The following is a 9,984-nucleotide window of genomic DNA, read 5'->3' as shown; positions in this document are numbered from 1 at the left end:
GGTTCTTTCACACATAAACATATGTCTATTCTCCTGGAATCCTTTTCCCATGTATGTTATGACACAATGTTGTGTAGTCTTCCCTTGGTATTCTGTAGGTCTTTGGTGAGGATATATTTCACCTGTGTTTGTATATGCCTGTTAACCCCAATATCCTAATGTATCCAATCCTCACAAATTTCCATTGGTGAACCATAAGTTTGTTGAATGAATCAGTGGTTGCCCTTCTCTGTGGAAATATCTTCACTGGTATGAATTTATAGGTAATACCTATAAGTGATATCATACGATATGTGTCTTTCTCTTTCTGACATACTACAAGTTGTGTGATTACCTCTAGACTCATCTACAGTGCTGCAAATGACATCGTGTCCTTTTTTTCCTTGGCTAATACTCCGTCTGTACATGTACCAGTTCTTCTTTGTCCACTCATCTGTTGATGGACTTTCTGGTTGCTTCCATGACTTGGCAATTGTAATGCTGCGGCAATGCACATTCGCCCACCTGTGTCTTTCCAAATCCGTCTTCTTAGGTTATAGGCCCAGGAGTGGGCCTGCTGGATCGTATAGTCGCAAATTATTTACCTAGTAAAGGCACCTCCATTCTGTTCTCATTAGTGGCTCTTACCAGGTCACATCACACTTAAAGTTGAGGGTGTGCACTTCTGCACAACACCTTCAGCATTTATTGTTTGTAGTTTCTTTTGCTGATGTTTATTCTGACTAGTGTGAGCTGCTACATGTTTGTGGTGTGATTTGCATGCGTCTCATAATCCATTGAAATTGAGCTTTCTGGCATGTCCTTTTTTTCTTCAAACTGTGAGTAGAGCTTACCTCTTCAAACTGTTTTCGTGAAGTATGTGTGACATTTAGAACTATTTTGGCCATTACCTCCCTAATGACATTCTGAGGGCAGGTTTCATTTACAGCCCTCCAGTACTGGTGCATATGAAGTGACCCTTAGCACAGGTTTAAAAGCTGCTGTTGCAGGTCATGGCCAGAGGGTGGCAGCATTTCTGCTTTTCCCAAGCTTTTAACTATGGAAACAGACTGCCTTGCAGTGGTATTCCTGGATTATAAATTAGAGTGGAATGCGCCTTTATAAACCCTCAAAAGCTAATGTTTCTTTACTTATCTTTGTTTTCTAGATTGAGTTTATATTTTTTTTATTGGAGTCATATTCCATTGTGTACATGGACCACTTCTTCTTTGTGCATTCCTCTGTTGCTGGACATTTTTGTAGCTTCCAAGATTTGGCTATGATTAATATTGCTGGAGTGCAGGATTGCTAGCCTTTTTTTGTTTGTTTGTTTGCGGTACATAGGCCAATCACTGCCATGGCCACTCCCTTTGCAGAGCAGAGGCTCTGGACGCACAGGCCCAGCAGCCATAGCTCACGGTACCAGCTGCTCGACCGCATGTGTGATTTTCCCGAACCGGGGCATGAACCCGTGTCCCCTGCTTCGGTGGCGGACTCTCAACCACTGCGCCACCAGTGAAGTCCAGCCTGTGGCTGTTTGATTCTCATCCTCTCAGGAGATAGGCCCAGCAGTGGGTATGCTTGACTGAATGGTAGCTCAGTATTTACCTTTTCAATGCACCTCCTTTGTGTTTTCCTTACTGGCTCTTACCATGTCCCACGTTGAACCAAGGCTAGGTATTTCTCCACAACCCCTTCAGCATTTATTGTTTGCAGAATTTTTTCTGATGGTCATTCTGACTGGTGTGAGCTGATAGGATTTTTGTAATTTGGATTTGCATGTCCTTAATTCTTTCTAAGGTTCATTTTTCCACACCTTTTAAAATTTCTGTTAACGAGCAAATGAAAAAAACGTAGAATACAATTAACCTCTTGAAATTGTCTTCTTGAAAGGTTGCCCTCAAAATTGAATTTTTTGGTCAATATTCGCTCCCAGGATTGTTTTTGAGGGCAGGTGTCATTCACAGGCCTGTAATGAGTGTGAATATTTAGTGACCATTAGCACTGGGTTTAAAGCTGCTGTTGTGGTAAACGGCCACTAGGCGGCAGCATTTCTCCATTCACAAATCTCGTTACAAGGGCAGCAGAGGTGTTATGGAATCCCTGTTCCTAGGTTGTAAATTAAAATGGAATGTGCCAGGAGTAACCCCCACATGTTTATGTTACATTATTTCCTGTTTGTTGTTTTAGTTTTTTTAATTGGGGTAATGATTAGAATATTGTTTGTCCTAGGTGTACACAATCTGATTCATTTGTGCATAATATATATATATATATATATATATATATATATATATATATATATATATATATATAATCATGTACAGATCCACTTCCCATGTAATTTATTGCAGAGTGTTCCATAGACCTCCCTTGCTATATGGTCGGTCTTTTTGTTATGTGTATTTAATAGGTATTTGTACACGTATGGTAATCCTAATCTTAATTTGTCCATTGCCCCACCTTTCCTTTTAGATAAGCATAGTTTGTTTTCTAAGTGTGTGAGTGTCTTTCTCTGTGCAAATATGTTCATTTCTGTCAGTTGTTAGATAACGCCTGTAAGTGATATCATAGGATATGTCTTTTGCTTTCCGACTTACTTCATGTTCTGTGATTATCTCTAGGCTCAAGTATGTTGCCTGAAAGAGCAGTGTTTCATTGTTTTCCATGGCTAATATTCCATTGTGTACATGGACCACTTCTTCTTTTTCAACTGATATCGTGATGGACATTTTGGTTGCTTCCGTGTCTTGCCTATTGTGAAAATTCCTGCAGTGCAGCTGTTGAAGCCTGTGCCTTGTCGACTCTGGACTTGTCAGGTGAGAGTCTCAGTGGTGGGCCTGCTGAACGGAATGGTGGCTCAATTTTTACTTTTAAACGCAGCTCCTTTCTATTCTTATTATGGGCTGTCACCACTTTACATCTCACCAGCAGCTAGAGGGTACACAGTTCTCTCAAACACCTTCAGCATTTAATGTTTGTAGACTTCCAGCTGATGGTAGTTGACATGTGTGAGTTGAAATCATTTTGGAGGTTAGATTTGCATGAGTGTAATAATTACTGATGTTGAGCTTTTATCCATTTTCCTCTTTTTTGAAAATGAGTGAGTAAAACTTACCCCTCCATACAATCTCCTTGAAAAATTGGACAGTTTTGAATATTTTTGGCCATTCCCTACCTCCGCACAATTTTTTAGGACAGGTGTCCTTTACAGCCCTGAATCCTTGTGAATGTTAAGTGACCATTAGCTGTGGGTTTAAAGCCACTCTTGTGGGAAACGGCCACAAGGCGGCAGCATTTCTACATTTCCAACTCTGGGATTTTGGGCCACAGAGCTTTCGTGGCAGTCGTGTTAGTTAGCTGCGAATTAGAGTGCAACGTGCCAGCGCAAACCCCCAAGAGCTTATATCTCCTAAATTGTTGTTTGCTTTTTAAATTTAATTTTTATTAATTATATTAATTATTAATTATTTTTATAATACATATAATAATTTTATATTATTTTATATCATATTATATATTACATTATATATATAATATATATTATATTATATATATTATATATTATATTATTTTATAATAATTATAATTTGTATAATAATTATGATTAATCATATTAATTATTAATTAATTAATTATACTAGTTAAGCAAATTTGATCAAAATGTAGATTCTCCTAGGTGTACAGTTTCTGGTTCATCCTATCAATGTATCTGTCTATTCCTCTTTGGATCCATTCCCGTGTATGTTATTATAGAGTGTTGAGTAGACCTCTCTTCGTATTCCATAGGTATTTTGTGATTATACATTTCCTATGTATTAGTATATGTCTGTTAACCCCCATATCCTAATTCATACATTCCTTACACCTTTCCGTTTGGTTAAACATAATTTGGTTTTCTGAATCTATGCGTGTCCTTGTCTTGGAAATTATTTCATGGGTATCAATTCTTAGGTAACACCTATAAGTGATGTCATAGGATGTGTGTCTTTCGGTTTCTTTCTTATTTCCTGTTTGGTGATTATCTCTAGGTCCTTCTATGGTGGTGCCAACAGCACTGTTCCATGCTTTTTCATGGCTAATATTCCATGGTGTACATGGGCGACTTCTTCTTGGTGCATTTTTCTGTTGATGCACATTTTGGTTTCTTCCAGGTTTGGCTATGGTACACCTTGCGGCAGTGCAGGATTGCCAGCCTGTGTGTTTTTGATTCTGGTCTACTCAGGTGATAGGCCCATGAGTGGGCCTACCAGATCACATGGTAGCTCCATTTTTACCCTTAAACGCACCTCCATTCTGTTCTCACTACTGGCTGTTACCAGGTTGCAACCCACCAGCAGCTAAAGGGTACACAGTTCTCTAAAACCCCTTCAGCATTTATTTTTTGTAGACTTTTTTTGCTGATGATCATTCTGACGGCTGTCAGGTGAACGCTTGTGTACACTGGATTTGCATGGCTTTATTGATTCCTGATGTTCAGCCTTTTTCCCTTCCCGTTGTTTTAACAAAAAAGAAAGAAAGAAAAAGAAACAGAAGACAAATGTTCATGAATTATGCCTCTTGAAACTGTCGGTTTGGAATATGGATGCCTTTTGAATTTTTTGGTCGATATACGACCCCAGGATTTGTTTTCAGTGCAGGTGTGATTTACAGGCCTGCAATTATTTTGAATATCAACTGACCATTAATGCTGGGATTAAAGCTGCTGTTGTGTGAAACGTCCACAAGGTGGCAGCAGTTCTACTTTACCAAATCTGGTTACTAGGGCAACAGAGCCTCAATGGAAGTTGGGTTCTAGGTTGTAATTTAGAATGGCGGGTGCCAGGGAAAAGCCCCTTAAGTATATGTCTCACTACTTCTTGTTCGTTTTTTTAATTTAATTTTTATTTTTATCACAGCAAGTTTGATTACAATGTTTGGCTTGTTCTAGGTGTGCAAGATGTGGTTCTTTCACACATAAACATATGTCTATTCTCCTGGAATCCTTTTCCCATGTATGTTATGACACAATGTTGTGTAGTCTTCCCTTGGTATTCTGTAGGTCTTTGGTGAGGATATATTTCACCTGTGTTTGTATATGCCTGTTAACCCCAATATCCTAATGTATCCAATCCTCACAAATTTCCATTGGTGAACCATAAGTTTGTTGAATGAATCAGTGGTTGCCCTTCTCTGTGGAAATATCTTCACTGGTATGAATTTATAGGTAATACCTATAAGTGATATCATACGATATGTGTCTTTCTCTTTCTGACATACTACAAGTTGTGTGATTACCTCTAGACTCATCTACAGTGCTGCAAATGACATCGTGTCCTTTTTTTCCTTGGCTAATACTCCGTCTGTACATGTACCAGTTCTTCTTTGTCCACTCATCTGTTGATGGACTTTCTGGTTGCTTCCATGACTTGGCAATTGTAATGCTGCGGCAATGCACATTCGCCCACCTGTGTCTTTCCAAATCCGTCTTCTTAGGTTATAGGCCCAGGAGTGGGCCTGCTGGATCGTATAGTCGCAAATTATTTACCTAGTAAAGGCACCTCCATTCTGTTCTCATTAGTGGCTCTTACCAGGTCACATCACACTTAAAGTTGAGGGTATGCACTTCTGCACAACACCTTCAGCATTTATTGTTTGTAGTGTCTTTTGCTGATGTTTATTCTGACTAGTGTGAGCTGCTACATGTTTGTGGTGTGATTTGCATGCGTCTCATAATCCATTGAAATTGAGCTTTCTGGCATGTCCTTTTTTTCTTCAAACTGTGAGTAGAGCTTACCTCTTCAAACTGTTTTCGTGAAGTATGTGTGACATTTAGAACTATTTTGGCCATTACCTCCCTAATGACATTCTGAGGGCAGGTTTCATTTACAGCCCTCCAGTACTGGTGCATATGAAGTGACCCTTAGCACAGGTTTAAAAGCTGCTGTTGCAGGTCACGGCCAGAGGGTGGCAGCATTTCTGCTTTTCCCAAGCTTTTAACTATGGAAACAGACTGCCTTGCAGTGGTATTCCTGGATTATAAATTAGAGTGGAATGCGCCTTTATAAACCCTCAAAAGCTAATGTTTCTTTACTTATCTTTGTTTTCTAGATTGAGTTTATATTTTTTTTATTGGAGTCATATTCCATTGTGTACATGGACCACTTCTTCTTTGTGCATTCCTCTGTTGCTGGACATTTTTGTAGCTTCCAAGATTTGGCTATGATTAATATTGCTGGAGTGCAGGATTGCTAGCCTTTTTTTGTTTGTTTGTTTGCGGTACATAGGCCAATCACTGCCATGGCCACTCCCTTCGCAGAGCAGAGGCTCTGGACGCACAGGCCCAGCAGCCATAGCTCACGGTACCAGCTGCTCGACCGCATGTGTGATTTTCCCGAACCGGGGCATGAACCCGTGTCCCCTGCTTCGGTGGCGGACTCTCAACCACTGCGCCACCAGTGAAGTCCAGCCTGTGGCTGTTTGATTCTCATCCTCTCAGGAGATAGGCCCAGCAGTGGGTATGCTTGACTGAATGGTAGCTCAGTATTTACCTTTTCAATGCACCTCCTTTGTGTTTTCCTTACTGGCTCTTACCATGTCCCACGTTGAACCAAGGCTAGGTATTTCTCCACAACCCCTTCAGCATTTATTGTTTGCAGAATTTTTTCTGATGGTCATTCTGACTGGTGTGAGCTGATAGGATTTTTGTAATTTGGATTTGCATGTCCTTAATTCTTTCTAAGGTTCATTTTTCCACACCTTTTAAAATTTCTGTTAACGAGCAAATGAAAAAAACGTAGAATACAATTAACCTCTTGAAATTGTCTTCTTGAAAGGTTGCCCTCAAAATTGAATTTTTTGGTCAATATTCGCTCCCAGGATTGTTTTTGAGGGCAGGTGTCATTCACAGGCCTGTAATGAGTGTGAATATTTAGTGACCATTAGCACTGGGTTTAAAGCTGCTGTTGTGGTAAACGGCCACTAGGCGGCAGCATTTCTCCATTCACAAATCTCGTTACAAGGGCAGCAGAGGTGTTATGGAATCCCTGTTCCTAGGTTGTAAATTAAAATGGAATGTGCCAGGAGTAACCCCCACATGTTTATGTTATATTATTTCCTGTTTGTTGTTTTAGTTTTTTTAATTGGGGTAATGATTAGAATATTGTTTGTCCTAGGTGTACACAATCTGATTCATTTGTGCATAATATATATATATATATATATATATATATATATATATATATATATATATATATAATCATGTACAGATCCACTTCCCATGTAATTTATTGCAGAGTGTTCCATAGACCTCCCTTGCTATATGGTCGGTCTTTCTGTTATGTGTATTTAATAGGTATTTGTACACCTATGGTAATCCTAATCTTAATTTGTCCATTGCCCCACCTTTCCTTTTAGATAAGCATAGTTTGTTTTCTAAGTGTGTGAGTGTCTTTCTCTGTGCAAATATGTTCATTTCTGTCAGTTGTTAGATAACGCCTGTAAGTGATATCATAGGATATGTCTTTTGCTTTCCGACTTACTTCATGTTCTGTGATTATCTCTAGGCTCAAGTATGTTGCCTGAAAGAGCAGTGTTTCATTGTTTTCCATGGCTAATATTCCATTGTGTACATGGACCACTTCTTCTTTTTCAACTGATATCGTGATGGACATTTTGGTTGCTTCCGTGTCTTGCCTATTGTGAAAATTCCTGCAGTGCAGCTGTTGAAGCCTGTGCCTTGTCGACTCTGGACTTGTCAGGTGAGAGTCTCAGTGGTGGGCCTGCTGAACGGAATGGTGGCTCAATTTTTACTTTTAAACGCAGCTCCTTTCTATTCTTATTATGGGCTGTCACCACTTTACATCTCACCAGCAGCTAGAGGGTACACAGTTCTCTCAAACACCTTCAGCATTTAATGTTTGTAGACTTCCAGCTGATGGTAGTTGACATGTGTGAGTTGAAATCATTTTGGAGGTTAGATTTGCATGAGTGTAATAATTACTGATGTTGAGCTTTTATCCATTTTCCTCTTTTTTGAAAATGAGTGAGTAAAACTTACCCCTCCATCCAATCTCCTTGAAAAATTGGACAGTTTTGAATATTTTTGGCCATTCCCTACCTCCGCACAATTTTTTAGGACAGGTGTCCTTTACAGCCCTGAATCCTTGTGAATGTTAAGTGACCATTAGCTGTGGGTTTAAAGCCACTCTTGTGGGAAACGGCCACAAGGCGGCAGCATTTCTACATTTCCAACTCTGGGATTTTGGGCCACAGAGCTTTCGTGGCAGTCGTGTTAGTTAGCTGCGAATTAGAGTGCAACGTGCCAGCGCAAACCCCCAAGAGCTTATATCTCCTAAATTGTTGTTTGCTTTTTAAATTTAATTTTTATTAATTATATTAATTATTAATTATTTTTATAATACATATAATAATTTTATATTATTTTATATCATATTATATATTACATTATATATATAATATATATTATATTATATATATTATATATTATATTATTTTATAATAATTATAATTTGTATAATAATTATGATTAATCATATTAATTATTAATTAATTAATTATACTAGTTAAGCAAATTTGATCAAAATGTAGATTCTCCTAGGTGTACAGTTTCTGGTTCATCCTATCAATGTATCTGTCTATTCCTCTTTGGATCCATTCCCGTGTATGTTATTATAGAGTGTTGAGTAGACCTCTCTTCGTATTCCATAGGTATTTTGTGATTATACATTTCCTATGTATTAGTATATGTCTGTTAACCCCCATATCCTAATTCATACATTCCTTACACCTTTCCGTTTGGTTAAACATAATTTGGTTTTCTGAATCTATGCGTGTCCTTGTCTTGGAAATTATTTCATGGGTATCAATTCTTAGGTAACACCTATAAGTGATGTCATAGGATGTGTGTCTTTCGGTTTCTTTCTTATTTCCTGTTTGGTGATTATCTCTAGGTCCTTCTATGGTGGTGCCAACAGCACTGTTCCATGCTTTTTCATGGCTAATATTCCATGGTGTACATGGGCGACTTCTTCTTGGTGCATTTTTCTGTTGATGCACATTTTGGTTTCTTCCAGGTTTGGCTATGGTACACCTTGCGGCAGTGCAGGATTGCCAGCCTGTGTGTTTTTGATTCTGGTCTACTCAGGTGATAGGCCCATGAGTGGGCCTACCAGATCACATGGTAGCTCCATTTTTACCCTTAAACGCACCTCCATTCTGTTCTCACTACTGGCTGTTACCAGGTTGCAACCCACCAGCAGCTAAAGGGTACACAGTTCTCTAAAACCCCTTCAGCATTTATTTTTTGTAGACTTTTTTTGCTGATGATCATTCTGACGGCTGTCAGGTGAACGCTTGTGTACACTGGATTTGCATGGCTTTATTGATTCCTGATGTTCAGCCTTTTTCCCTTCCCGTTGTTTTAACAAAAAAGAAAGAAAGAAAAAGAAACAGAAGACAAATGTTCATGAATTATGCCTCTTGAAACTGTCGGTTTGGAATATGGATGCCTTTTGAATTTTTTGGTCGATATACGACCCCAGGATTTGTTTTCAGTGCAGGTGTGATTTACAGGCCTGCAATTATTTTGAATATCAACTGACCATTAATGCTGGGATTAAAGCTGCTGTTGTGTGAAACGTCCACAAGGTGGCAGCAGTTCTACTTTACCAAATCTGGTTACTAGGGCAACAGAGCCTCAATGGAAGTTGGGTTCTAGGTTGTAATTTAGAATGGCGGGTGCCAGGGAAAAGCCCCTTAAGTATATGTCTCACTACTTCTTGTTCGTTTTTTTAATTTAATTTTTATTTTTATCACAGCAAGTTTGATTACAATGTTTGGCTTGTTCTAGGTGTGCAAGATGTGGTTCTTTCACACATAAACATATGTCTATTCTCCTGGAATCCTTTTCCCATGTATGTTATGACACAATGTTGTGTAGTCTTCCCTTGGTATTCTGTAGGTCTTTGGTGAGGATATATTTCACCTGTGTTTGTATATGCCTGT

This window comes from Mesoplodon mirus (genome assembly GCF_964341445.2).
Source record: "Mesoplodon mirus genome assembly, chromosome: X".
NCBI classification, from domain to species: domain Eukaryota; kingdom Metazoa; phylum Chordata; class Mammalia; order Artiodactyla; family Ziphiidae; genus Mesoplodon; species Mesoplodon mirus.
This window is presented reverse-complemented; position numbering follows the sequence as displayed.